General features: G+C 41.1%; 1 protein-coding gene and 1 long non-coding RNA gene across 4 annotated transcripts in view; both read left to right on the plus strand.

Moving 5' to 3' along the window:
• ADAMTS2 (ADAM metallopeptidase with thrombospondin type 1 motif 2) overlaps positions 1 to 14,396 on the plus strand; it is a 224,652-nt gene that overhangs the window by 130,909 nt on the left and 79,347 nt on the right. The gene's annotated exons all lie outside the window — the stretch shown is intronic.
• The window catches only part of LOC149915915 (uncharacterized), a 39,353-nt gene that overhangs the window by 11,776 nt on the left and 13,181 nt on the right, over positions 1 to 14,396 (plus strand). The window contains exon 2 of the long non-coding RNA XR_016471488.1: positions 12,023 to 12,392. This is a non-coding gene — a long non-coding RNA (uncharacterized LOC149915915). The remainder of the gene's footprint in view (positions 1 to 12,022; positions 12,393 to 14,396) is intronic.

Consider the following 14,396-nt stretch of genomic DNA (forward strand, 5'->3'; position numbering starts at 1 on the left):
TGGATAAGATTGATTGTGTTGGTAGGATTTACCATCCTCACAGGTCTCAAGTCAGATGACTGGAAAGCCTGATTGTCTCTGAAGGAGATGGTTGGACACTTCCAAGATTCTCTGGGAGGAAGAATCCTGAGCTAAAAGGCCACATTTCTTCCTTATTTTTTAATAAGTTTTTAAAGGGGAACTCGACACTTTGCAGTGTGAGGTGGAACTGTATTCCCACCAAATAAATTAGTGTCTCTATCAAACACACTGTAAACAATGCTTGTTATTTTATAGCTAACTCTCCCAGACCTTTTATCAATGTATTTTCTGGGAGCTGCCTTTGTACTAAAAAATTATTAGTTGCTCAGTGTGTAGCATTCAGCTGAACCATGCACTTGAGCCCATTCGTACTAATATATTTAATGGTGAGTTTCGCAGTGAGTTCAGTGAGAGCTGACCCAGTGCAACGGGAAACACGGTGACTAAACATCGAGGAATTGCAAAATGCCTTTGTCTGCTTCAGTCTGTACCCGTGAAGTTTGACTTTGAAATTCATTTGCACACAAGAGAACTGCTATATAACCTGAAGTTGCTCTGATAATTGAGCATCAGAGGGCCTGGCTGTGTGCATTCCCAGTGAAACCACTGCATGCAGTTCTTCTGGAGACCCTTTTATGTCTGCTGGGAGGCAGACGCATTCATAGCTTACAAAAAAAATTATTGGAGCCCATTGGTAAACACAGTTGCTTTCCTTAGTTTTACCACTCTATTCTATACACGTGTGCTTTCATATGCTGTTCTGCAGACCTTACAGTCACAACACGTGCTTTCATCACATAGCTCATGGCTTGTGGCTGTCATATGCCTTCATGTCACATGCTTAGCATGCAGCCTTGTTCTGCCTTGCAGTGTTGACACCATGAGTTGTTTCTTTTCTTTTAATCATGCCTCCATTCCTTCCTGATGCTTTCTAATTGAATTATTTTCTAAGTTTTCCTTCTCTAGCCCTATTTTGAGAGATGAACTTCACTGTCCTTGATCTCATTATTATGTTCATATTTTGTTTTAATCCAATTTGCAGGACATACACAGTGCCTTCTTTTCCCACAGTGCTTTCCAAAAATCACTGCTGTGTGTTCAAGTAGCAATACTTTCATCTCATCCCTCTGCTTCACTTCTCTGAAAAACCACTCAACTGATTTCAATAGTTGTATGCTGTATGTTTCCTTAATTGCCAAAAACTACTTTGACTTCTGTAGTGTAACTTAAAGTTGTCCAAAGTTCTTACTTTTCAGCTCTTTTGTTACCATTCTTCCAGTTCATCTTCTGTGCTTCATCCAGCTGATCTCTTTTTAACAACCAAGACTTGGATTTACATCTCCAAGGGATATCTTGGGGACTTGATCTCTGCCAGAATCTTTGAGGTCTCTCATCCACAGTTCTCATTCAACCAGTCATAACTCCTCAATCTTGTGATCACTGTGTACCAAGTGGCTGTGCTTTGCTGCTCTCATTTTTCTTCCAGTGTATAATCATTTTACAGCAAAATTGCTATGAGAATGTTAATATTTTGTTAACAGGTCTGAATAGTTCACATCCATGGGCCAATTTGCCTTGAAACAAAAAAACAAAAGGCAATCCTTGTTCCACCAACTCTAGAATGTACAGTAAACCCAAGCAAAAGAACCTGAGAGTTCTCTTATTGCTGAAAAGAAACATGCTTACTTGCATGGCAGTGCCCAAAGCATTGATCTTTCTCCCTGTTCTTTCAGGAATCATTGCCACGTGTAAATACCTTTCTCGCTTCCTTTACAATGAAGGTAAAATGTTCAAATTCTTCAAAGCAAGCTTCAAGTTCTGGAAATGCCCAGGGGACAGCAGTGTTTTCAGTCTCTATGGATAGAATCTCAGGAGGTTTCATGGATCCTGAGAGTAGAACCAAAAAGGCACTTGCATACTTGGGAGCTCCCAGGTCGATCCCTATATGCCCATAGCCACTATCCTCTCTTGCTTCTCCCCCTCAGTGTTGCTTAATAACAAAGTCACGAGGAGCCTTAATTTCATTTCACTTTTTATTTTTTAAAACCACAAAGGGATTAACAGGATGTTTCTGAAATCTGGCCAAGGGCCCAGGGTGAATTTACTCCCTTTGGAAGTCCTGAGCTGGGCTGGAAACACCATGCAAACACACGCTGGGATCTGCTTTTCCTTGGCAGAGCAGAAGCAAGACACATGACTGCTGCAGGTACTTTCATTGCGAGATGCTCCACAAAGCCTTTGCCAAGAGAGAACTTTTCTGCTTAGTACAGGGATGCGTGGTGCCCTGTCCTTGGGGCTGTTGTGCTCCATTGGCTCCTATGGGCTGGGTGGCGATGGAGCCCAACCTGCCTCTGAGCTGAGGAAAAGTAGCTTCAGGGCTCAGCACACTGATTTCCTGTTGGGGAGGTCGATGGGCAGAGTTGGGATGCAGGAAGCAGAGAGAGGCAGCAAGGAAGGAGTGCCATTTAGTGTCTGCTTGTAGAGAGAACTGCATGCGCGCAATATGTTTTGCCTTCTGCTGGCAGTCCTGGTGTGAAAAGCAGCATAGCTTAATTAAGCAGTGTCAAAAAACTCGATTCTTCCAATCTGCCTTCCAATCTGAAGTGTTGTTCTTTGCTGATTTAGCTGTATCTTGTAAGAGGTCCATATCTTTATGGCAAAATGATCAAGTTTCATGAAGATTTTCAGTATCATCTGGGTTTTTTATGCATTTTAATGGAACTTGGACAAATCTAGCTGTGGGAGTCATTCTATCTGGAATTTTCCAAACAAGGCTCTCTTTGTGATTAGACTGGAGGGATTCTGCAGTGTCCAAGCTGTGTGGGCCATTATGTGCAAGGTGTGTGAGCTCTTTGTATTGCAGCACTCACCTGCCCTTACTGCAAACCCAACATCTTCTTACTGAATGTGCTCAGGAAAGCCTATGGCATGCTCTGCACGTGTGAGACAGCACTGAAGGATATCTCAAATTTATTGGGTATGTGCATGGCATCTGCAGACTCAGTTGTTCCAGTACATGGCAGCTGCTGTGTATTTATTCTGCTTATCGAACTGGCTACCTTATGACCAGTGCTCTTCCAATAAGGAGCGGTCCAAAACACCAGTGGGATGTTGAGACCTCTGGCCATCTAGAAATGCAAAACAAACAGCCAGTATTATCAAATTGCACCTGGATGAAACTGGAAGATAAAGAACAGAAGCAGGAGGAAGCCTGAATGAACAAGAACTGCCAAAACCGTGGACTCAAGGATGTACTGTTCTCAAGAGCTTTGTTAGGATTGTGTTTGATAAGAGTCAAGTTTCAGTGTTTTTTGGATTGTGTTTTGAACAAAATAAATCTTTGTTCTAAACTAAAAATGAAGAATACAAATGGAAGTTTCTACTGGGTAAGGAGTTTTTCCTTAGTAGAACTGTCTTCTACTGAAATATGAAAGATCCTTTCCAAATTCAAAAGTTATGCAAACATGACTGAATATAGACATGTAACTGGAAAGGAGAGTGTTTTTATTTTTTGCTAGTTTTGCAGGAGACCACCCACAAAAGTATATTTTCTTGGCTGCTTCTGCTTTTATTTTTATTTATCTTTTCATCTGGAAAAGTACAATACATTTTGGCTGAAATCATAGCCTATTCTGGCTTTCTAACTATTCTTATCAAAACAGGAGTGAAAGGTAGTTTGAATTTTCCAAACAAAATGATCTATAGTTAACTGAAGGGGAAAAAAAAAAAAAAAAAAAACAGCAACAAACTATTGAAAATATGATGTTGAAAGCTGGGTGCAAATGCTTTGTTGTGAAGGTGCTGAGTTCCTGATCAGGCAGACAGACATACTGACCTTGCTCTCTGTGAGCGTGGAGGAGCCTTCAGACGGTTTGGGTGAAGGCATTTTCCTTGCCATGAGTTGGTTTTGGCTGTACTTGTTCCTAGCTTTAAGATGTTGGTTCACTGAATCAAAACAAGTCCAGTTTCGACTTTGTGTTTCCAACCTGTTTCATGATGGCTGGTATTCTTAAATTTTACTCATCTTGAGAGCCTATTTCTTTCCATTCTGCAAATTCAATCCTTTTGACTGAATAGGCAGGAAGTGTACTTAATAATTCCTGTGTAACCAAGAGAAACCCAGATTCCCTGTGGAGGCATGCTTTGTGATGGTTACAAATGATTCCTCTTTACTCTGTGCCCTGTATTGCTCTGCGTACTGTCTGAACTATGATTTCTGTAAGCAAAACCTTAAAAACGTGGTTAGAATGTGAAATGTTTATTGTCTCTTACAGTTCAGAAGCCAAATCCTCAGATCTCTGAGGTCATTGGTTAGTGCTTAGTATCATTTATCTACTATGGAAATAATCTCTCATGTCCTTGAGTGTACCCCACATACCACCAGTTCCCATTTTACGTTGGTCAGACTTACATAAAAATTCCAGAGAAAGAAATTCAGCAGTTTGCACTCGGAGCCTACATTGTAGCCTAAATGATCTCACTGTTTAAAAATGTTTTCTTGGGTCTAGGTTTAATAATTTTTCACAATCTATCCTTTGTAGCCCTCCTCCACTTTCTTCTTTTAAAAAAATTCCTTCTCTTCCATGTGCCAATGTTTTCTAGACACATACGCTGTTATCAGATTGTCTTAGCCATCCTTCAATCAAGATGTACTTTTTTGTTCCCATGGATGATTATTTTTTCCTTCGTCTTCATCTTTATGTAAATACAAAAATCGTACTAATGTAACCTCCTGCAGTTAAAATGATGCAACCTCACTTGTGTGGTTGTGTAACTTAGTTCTATGGGAAGACAAAATCTGTTTAGGAGAAGGCTTCTTTATCCCCATACCCACGCTATTGCCTGTACCAATAACCATCATCCAGAAGGTAAGTGATCTGGGGCAAGGCACCAGAAGCATGGCTTGAAGTGAACAAACAATATTTCCCCACCCTCAAAAAAAGAAAAACAAAACAAATGGGTAGGCAGCTTAGCAACATAGTGATCAGCTGAGTAAATGTGTGTCCTTGAGCAGAGTTCATGTTCTGTGGTTTGGTGGTGTTTGCAAGGAGGAATGACTCTTATTCATACATTCATATTCCCAAATAACTCTGTGATTAAAAAATCCTGTCTGAGCAAGGGTTTTTATGTTTTATTAGACTGTTGGAACAAAGTAATATTCAAATATAGATTACACAGGTAATCCCAAGGTGCCGTCCTTAGGTTTGGTGTAGTTCTTCCTTTTAGTTAAAGGACACTTTTGCAGAAGTGTTGTCTGTTTGTCTTTGGAGTGACATCACATCCTGATTTTGAATTAAAAAACGTTTCAAATACAGTCAAAAGTCATCGCAAATAAAACTTCAATAATGCGAGTGTTGAATTCCAAGTTCTGTGTCATACTGAGGATATTTAAGAGTTCCCGGGTCACTAACTTCTCTCCACTGCGTTGGTGATGGTCCAAAACTCTCCAAAGCTGTTGGTTTCCTTGAGATCATGCTAAATGTCTACCAGCACAATGAGAGCTGACTCTTGTCCCACCTCTTTATTTAACATGTGCTAGCTGCGCTCCAAAAACAGGGAGAATGTTGTTCTCTGCAAAGAGGAAAATAGATCATTGAATGTCTGTGCTGCGGTACGTACTAACCAAAACATAGAAATGGGTGCCAGAAAATTCCTAGCTAATATATCCAACCTATTTCTTTAAACGGATTGCTCAGCAGTTCCCCACAGTCCTTGCCAGTTAAATCATGAATGTCAGCAAGAACTGGTGGGAATTGAACTCAATAAAAATGTAACGCTGCTGCTTAAGGTAATGAAAAATCCAGAAGTGAGTGACACTTGCTAACATCCACACGTGTTCTCCCTCATCCAGCACTGTAGTGTTGCAGCAGTTTGGCAATGGGGATGAGATTGAGTGTACATGAGGTTCAAAGCATGAGTGTGGTTCACCCAAATGCTTTGGAAATCTGTGTTTTGCTTAAATAACTTGAAAGTCCAAAATTGGTGATTGAAAATGTTGCTGTGCTTCTACCCAACATATTACAGAATTTCAGATGATCAAAACTGAGTAAAATTTTGGCTCCTGCAAACTTCAGTTTTCCCAGAGGCTCCCATTTGGTAGACTGGTATACATTGTTTTTAGAATGGGAAAGCCATGTCTCATGAATTTTGCTAAGCTTTTCCCTTATGTGCTGCTCTTTGGTACTGAAGTGGTGGTGGCTCTTGACAAGGCACAGGGCTGCCCAAGAACTGGGGAACTGCCCAACAAAGCCTGGAAGCAAACAGAAGGCAAGGAGATGATGCTCACTCTTGGGCCTAAGGGAGTAAGGGCAGGCAGTAATGAAGGAATTGTGGATGCTGAGTACATCACGTTGCCAAAATTCTGTCTATTTGTTTCTTTCTGTGGTTTGTCATTAATAATGCCAAATGTTCTTGAGGTTGGCGTGGGGTCATTGTGTCCAAAAGATCCAGGTCTGCATCTCAACAATAATTCTGCTATCCTCAGCCACTCCCAGAATAGATTAGCGGGGTCTCCAGAAAGAGAAAACAGCAATATGCTTCTGATGACAGGGAATATTGAAAAATGATGTTGAGTAATAAATCCCTTCTTGTTTCCAAAAATGGCCCAGTAAAAATCTTGGTGCTCAGTACTAATCATCTATTGAGTTTGATATGTTTTGATGTAAGTACCTTCTGTTCTTCTTGGACTACTCAATAAGTTGGCTCTATTGCACTGACGTTGAGAACCAGCTGTCCATTTGTTTAGTGTCTCTGGCCTCAAGTTGATTCATCTGAGTTGACTTTATAAATAATAATTATCAATAAGAAAAATAGAAATAAGAATGTTGTTAAACAGTTCTACGTCTGCATTTTGTCCCTGTTAACCATGTGCACCAAGAAGTTCCTGCCCCAAGGCAGCCATTCTGGCCGGAACAGTCTCAGAGGTGCTGACTTGGACATCTGCCCTCCATGTAATCCTGGAGAGATCAGTAATCAGGATTTCATGCTCCATGTTTGAGGCTGAGTGTGAAATTTTAAATTGCTCTTGTCAGTCTGAAGTAAGGGAGAAAGGAAAATCAAAAAAAAAAAAAAAAAAAAGGCATATGATAAATTTCACACTTTGCACTGAACAAAACAACACAGCGCTTTCCTTCTGCCTTCTCAATGAATCTCCGTGTGGGCAGCTTGGAGCTGGCAGTTCATCTCTGGAGATGGCTGAATTGGAAGCGGAGTGGGTAGTATCACCTACCCTTGAGTTTACATGATGTTTCCTCTGATTAAACTGTTTTTATTTTGCTAAAATTTCCCCAAGCTTTACTGCTTTGGGCTGTGGTTCTTTGTGTCAGGTGTCTGCCAGGCCCAAGTTACAGAGGAAATTTCAATTGGGCTGCTCAACAGGAAACCATGTCAATAATATTCAATTCTTACTCAATGAATTCAGTAAACAACCCCTCCAACGGAGCATCTGCTTGGTGTTTTGTTTGCTTTTTGCTGTCTGGGGTGTCCCTACGTGCCTTTGTTCCTGATCCCTGCTCCTGTGGCTGCGTTTCCACTGGAGTGTTTCCCTGACACTAAAATCTCCAGCCATTAATGCATTTATTTTCATAGCCCTCTGCAAGAAGAGAATGTTTTTTCTACCTTTAACAGAGGAGGGAACTGAGTAACCAGTGATTAGAGCTTAAAACTTCCTTCTATTCTGTCTGGACCTCTGGAGGCACCTCTTTTTTTTTTTTTTTTCCAGTGATTTAAACATTCAGAGCACATCTCCTGTAATGCCAATTTGCAGATAGAAGTGTTTGAGGCTTTTGAAAATCAAAGGCTGATGTTTCAAGCCAGATGGCTACTAAATGAAGAGCACGTATTTAGCAGTACCTGCAAAGCCATGTCTTTTTTTGTGGTGTCTGTGATAGAAGGGAGTTCTCCATATCCCCAAACATTTCTTCCCCCGACACTTCTGAACACACTTTTAATCTTCTGCAACATGTACTAAAGGAACTTCCATAGAAAATTATTCACTATGTTCTTCTGATTCATCTCTGCACATGCTTGCAGTTTGCATGGTCAGGGATTTCATCATGAAAAAAGTGGCATTGAGCCTCTCATTAAAGTCTATATGATAATGCGTGTGCATGGGGGAGTGGGGTTAAGGTTGTGCAGACATTAATTATGGCATTTCCCAGTAAGCAGCCTTCACAGCTGAGACAACCTTTGACACTTGTCTGCTTCAGAAATGCTATTTAAAGGTGGGGTTCTGTCTGAGAGAGCTGAAGGACAGCCTGTGCTTACTGCTTGTGCTTATTGCTGTTACCTGCTGGACTTGATACAATCCAAAGCATTTTCCGATGGATAACTGAGCGGTGATTGATTCCTGAAGTGCTTCCAATGGGAGTTCATCCAAAGCTTAGGGAAATCATTGGAATTCTTTAGCATCAGACTGCTGGCAAAGGCTTAGTTCGTCTATCTCTGTGTTATAGATAAGTGGTATGTATGTAATAAATGCTAGCCTAAGGTTCTTTGATTTTTCTCTTATTTCAAGAAATGTAATTTTTTTAGGGTTTTATCAAGAGACTAAGCAGAAAAATATTTAGTTATTGAGGTTTTTCTTTGCTCTGAGAAGTTTCTAGATGTTTCATTGGCGACCACTGATGCAGTGCTAGACTATGGCAGGTATTTATATATTTGTCTTCTGAGACTTTGAAGTATACCAGTTTCTATAACGTTGTCATGATTTTAACAGAATCTAGTATGTGCTGTGAGTCAGCACTTTCTCTCTGTGGCCTCTATTTTGAGTAGTGTGGTGGGAATGGAGTGAAAAAATAAGTAGTGTGTGCTGTGCTGGGCAGAGCGAGGCCTGGTGATGTGCCGTTCAGGCAGTGACTGCGTGCCATGGCCTAAGCAGTGCTTTTGCAGCAGTGGCTGTGGAAATTTGGTGTAGTTCAGATTACAGAACTACTAGAAGCAGGAATCCAGATCCAGTCGAAAAGCAGGGATATCTGAATCTCACTTGATATCCTGCTTTTGAAAACATTTTGAAATGTCTTGGCTTGCTGAAAGGGGCAGGTTGTGCTTTCAGCATACAACGCACTGCAACCAAAGATGCGAGTTAAGGCGTTGCATCAGAACGTGGCCTCGCATCGTGCAGATTTTTCTTTCTTGTTCTCTCTAGCCAAATTCTGCAGTGTTTTATTGGATAAAACCTCTGTTGACATTGCTGGAAGGCTTAGTTGATCGAGGACTGTCAAAATTGGCCCTTGGTCACACTTGTGAATAAAAACAATTGCAAAGTACTAACATCTATCCAGTGAAAGCAAACATGGGCTGGACAGAGATCATCTGTTCCCATTTATTCCCTTTTGCATCCTGTTTTGTTGCTTATAAAAACTGGGCAATCTTTAGGTATTGGAGCTCTGAGACGACAAATAGAGCTTGTCCTTTGTTCCTAGAGAAAACGAGGGCATTGAGTGAGTGAGGGGGTCTGTGAGGAACTTGTCCTGTGCAGGGGCAGCTGCAGGAGCCCGTTCTGCACAGAGCTGTGTGCTGGCGGCCAGCAGTGGGCCTGGCCTGAGTGAAGCACAGCTCTATGAGTTCGGTTTCACAGCAAAATAGCCCTTCCCTTCCTGTTGCTGCCAGAGCTTTAAGTGGAGGTGAACACCAGGTTCTGGTATTACTGTAAGATGAAAGCACCCAGTGATGACACAGCCACCCACACCGTGTCTCCCGTGCAGTCATCAGGCACAGGGAATTTCTGCTGGGGAAGGACGCAGAGCATTTACGTTGGTGTCTTTTTCTGAATCACTGTCTGGAGATGCTTTCTTCTCTATTTATAGGGTTGTAAGGTGAGCAGATTCCTAAACAGCTCGCTGCATCAGATGCTATAGTTAGATGGTGACTCACTGCCATGGATAGTGACCTAGTTTGAGCTGTCTGCAGGGGAAGGTGAGCGAGCTGCACGGCGCGTTGTAAGAGTAACAGCAGCAGCGCCTCAGGAAATTCTACTATATTTACATAGTATTTTTCTAGGACAGACCTTGTGTGATGGATTCCGGGATGGAAAGCAGTTTATAAAACCTAACGTTTCACAAACTGTATGCGACTGATTTGATATTCCTACTGGGGATGCTGAGCGAATGCTCCCTAAATGTGGATTGTGCAGCAAATCTGTGGGTACAGATATATTCAAAGGGTTTTCCATTGGTGTGGATGCTTGAGGTTTGTGCAGGGCTGAGGGCTGGAGCTGCTGAGAAGGACTGTTCATTACTGAAAAGAGAATTTGAGCAGAAATTACTTTCCTTCAGAAAGGAATAGTAACAAACCACCCCACCTCATTTTCTGAGTTAAAAAAAATAAAAGCTGCTCTTATTCCACGCAGCTAATATTGCTGAATTATTAAAACTTACATAGCCAAGAAGGTGGCTTTCTAAATGCCTGTCATATTTACCTGTAAAGAGCTATTAAAATGCTGACTGCTGAGAGTCTTTCTGTGTATCTAGTAATGCAATGTGCAACCATTAGTTGAAGATGAATGAAAGTGAAGAGGCTCCTTAACCTGCACCAGGTTGCTTTTAAAGACCTGCTCAAAGCATAGCTCACCTGCCATGCTGTCCAATTAATTTTACAGCTCTGTTCTCCTGCATGCCTCCTGGTGAAACAGCCAGTTGACAAATGGCAGGAGCCAGCTAAGCCCTTACCTTCTCTTTCATTTTGCAAGAAACTCATTTCATTGCCTTTATTTTTCTCACTACCTGCACTGCAGCCTCCTAAGCAGAAGTTATTTCTGAGGCCATTGGACCATCAGTTTGGAAAATGGAGGGCATGATTGCTGTGTCCCCATCTCTTTCCCTGTGTGCATGAACTCAGTGAGACAATAATGTATATCCATGTAGGGCTCCAAATGAGCAGGTAGCGTTCAGCTTAATTATTTTACTTTAATTTCAGAGAAGCTGTTTGACTGATGGTTATGTGTGGAAGTTGGGGAAGGCAATATAGTTACACTTTCTATGGATGTGTGAAAACAAATTTTGGTATTAAACATTTTTTGGTTCATTGCTAGAAATGCTATTTTTAATAAGGGTCTAATCTGTATTCCGTTGTATAAACTAGTCCATCTGTTTTCATGGTCTTCTTCCTGAAGTTGTCTAGTTTTTTCAAGTAAAACATATTTTCATCAAGGAAAGTAACATGAGTCTAAGAAGTGAAAAGGCAGTTGAAATGCCTCTTATTTATCTACAGTTTAATTAGTGAAAATAGTGTATGTTATATGCAGAGAAAAGAGAGGTGTTGGTTTTCATAAGCATTAGTATGCTTCAAGTTTTGACAGCTTGAATGTAGGTTAGAGTTTCAGCTCATTAGTGATACCAAGAAAGCAATTATAGTGTCTGAGAGACAGGTAAAGTCTCCAGTGGCAGAATTTTAGGTTATTGGCATTGGATGGATGAAAGGCCTTCCCCGGACACATGCACAGAATAAAGTGAGCCTTTTCAGAGAGAGGTGAATGCACAAATGGACTACCAGAAGAGATAAATGACTACTTTAGCTCCCCTCATTACAGCCATTTGTGGCTGCGAAGTTCTTACTGTGGTAGCTGCCGTTCAAGGACAAAATTTGAACTCTTCTAGTCTTTTCCCACCCTGCTCACTATGAGTACAAATGAGATTACTTTTTTTCCCCTGTTCTGCATTAGAATCTCTTTAGAATGTGTTCGATGGGAATGGAAACTTTCAGGCATTGAGGAGCTGCAGGATTTTTTGGCAGCATACACCACTTTCACCTTACCATCTCATATCTCCTGTATATGGGACACGAGCCAAGCTGCATGCATGGCTTCCAGAATGACAGCCAGTGTTCCTTTTGTGCTCTGTGGGAGAGCTGAGAGGACGGTGCTCCCGTATCTTGCTTGGGCTGCCCACACTGGGCTAGACAACCATGATTTATGAGTTACGTGAACAAGATTTCATTTCAGTATTTCAAGGCTTTATCAGTGTATATACTGATTCTGTGTTTTCTATTTCATCTGCTGCTACAGAATATCCAGGTGCTTCATTTAACAAACTTCTTACCCTGTACTTCCACCTTCAACCCCTGAAATAATGCTGAATGCCTCTTTAGATCAGAATTCAAGCAAAGCAACTTCACAATGCGCCTGGTGCTCTCCCAAAGGTGAGATGTCTTGGGATGTTCTTGTGACTGAGTCCCTTTCGGCGGTTCTTAGCACACAACCTTTCTCCACAGGAACAGCTTCAACACGGAGCATCTCTTACACCAAACAGTCCACTTTGGCACACTGTAGAGGGTAAATGGTACTGCACAGCCAGTTTGGCTGGCTTGAAGATCTGAGAACAAGCATCCTGTTTATTTTCCCACTGACCACAAACAGGTGGCCTGGATGTTTGAAGGTAACTGCTAAACTACAATATTTCATCCTTTCGTAAAGGCCTCAATTTTGAAAACTGCTGAGCAATGCTTTTGGCAGAAGCCAGGCTTCCTGCAGCATTTCAGTTGGGCACCAGGATGCAGCGATTGTCTGCAAAGATCCCATCTGCTGAGGCTCTGCTTGCATTCTAAGAGATAAAACTATTTTCCCAGACATGGCATAAGACACTAGCAAGGCTATAAATATAATTGGTTTAAGAGTAAATTATAGCATCATAATGATTAAACCAACTGTCCTTCATCATGAGAGGGTGAGTTTTTGTTTCAGTTACTAATCACACTTAAATCTTTCTTGGGTCACTGACAGATCATTAGGTTTTCCATTTAGATGTTTCCTAAATGAATTTTATAGTACTGTAACTTTATGCTATTCATAACTCCCTAATTTAAAAGGAGGCATAAATCAGGCTGGAATGAGCAGTAAATACACGCTAAAAATAGTCTCGGATGTGTCTGACCTTTTCATGGTGCATGAAAATCTGCCTGGTACAAATTATTTGCTTATCCCAAAGATGCTGGGCTTCTAGCAAAAGATAACATGGTGCTGGTGGGGAGTCCTAACAGCATTCAGGCAGTAAGGCTGTTAAACCATTATGTAGCAGGACATTGCAAAATAAATGGTGACACTTTGAACGATAACATTTTTGATCCCTGAAGACAGTGGCAAGATTTTTGCTTGCTTTCAGTCCATGCACAGGTACCAAATCTGGGCTGAGCCCTTCCCTTGCACTGACATTGGGTGATCCCAACCAGCCAGGAGACCACCCCTCCTACATGGTGTCTGGTGACAGTTGGCACCTGACACCTTTCGGCCTTTCAATGGTATAAATATTCTACATTTGTAGAAAACCTTACTTTTTTTTGGCACGTACTTGAAGCCTGACCTCTTTCCCAGTGGAATCAATGGAGTTTTCTGCTGGTGTCACTACGAACCACACTGATTTTTAAAACTTAATTAATAAACACCCCATTTTATTAACTGTGTGTTTCATTTGTTCCATTTTAAAATAGAAGTGATTTTTTTCCTGTTCAACGAACAATAGCATTGTTTGTTATTATTGATGGAATGATGATGATAAAAACTTATGTGTAAATGAGATGAACTGCATCTGACATTTTCCATAATGCCTAAGTGTTTAGAAATTTTACTTATTTGTGAATAATCGCATCCAAACCTCTGGCCGTATAAACCTTTATATATAAAAGCATCACAGCAAGTTCTGTGGGACTCCATATGTGCCTGCAGATAAGGAAGTTAGTGAGCCCTGTGTGGTTATAGACCGTAATATGGCAAGAAATCCACTTTAGGATTAGTTTTTTCCTTGGTGCAGCAAATTCTGTGTTCCGCAAAGCACCATTTTAGGCTTGTTGAGGTCTGTGACAGGGGTTGGTGTAGTTCCCATCAGAAATATAAGTATATAGTGCATCTCTGTGCATTAGAGAAAATATTGTGCAGGTATGTGGGATTTCAGCCCCGTTCATTGCCAGTGGAGTACTCTAAAATTATCTTGTGGAAAAAGCCTGCAACTTCAGGAAAGTGTGCTTTTTTAATGGTTTGATGCTACTAGAATATCTTTTCTTGCAGATCAGCTTTATTTGAGCAGATTGAGATTTCTAAAGTACAGAAGTAGGAATAAAGTTGAGTTCAGCTTGCTGGCAACATGGCTGCTCAGTGGCTCTGTGTGCTGAAGCTGGGTAAACGTCTTGTGTCTTAGAGCTGACTTCAGAGTAAACAAAATGTTTGTTCCTTCTGGAAAACTTTATTGGCGTAAGGTATGGTTCACCTTATTTCAACTCATGCTCAAAATAATCTTGTGGGCCTGTTGTTTTTCTTGGAAGCTAATAGGGAAGAACATATGCTAAGCATTGGTAATGTCAGTTAAGCCCTTAATTAGTGATGAATGAGCCTTATTTTTTTCCTGTGGTTCATTTCGGATACTGCTCAAAGCTCAGCTATTCTCTAGGTT

The sequence above is a fragment of the Phasianus colchicus genome, chromosome 15, assembly GCF_987193195.1.
Source record: "Phasianus colchicus chromosome 15, bPhaCol1.hap1.1, whole genome shotgun sequence".
Classification (NCBI taxonomy): Eukaryota; Metazoa; Chordata; class Aves; order Galliformes; family Phasianidae; genus Phasianus; species Phasianus colchicus.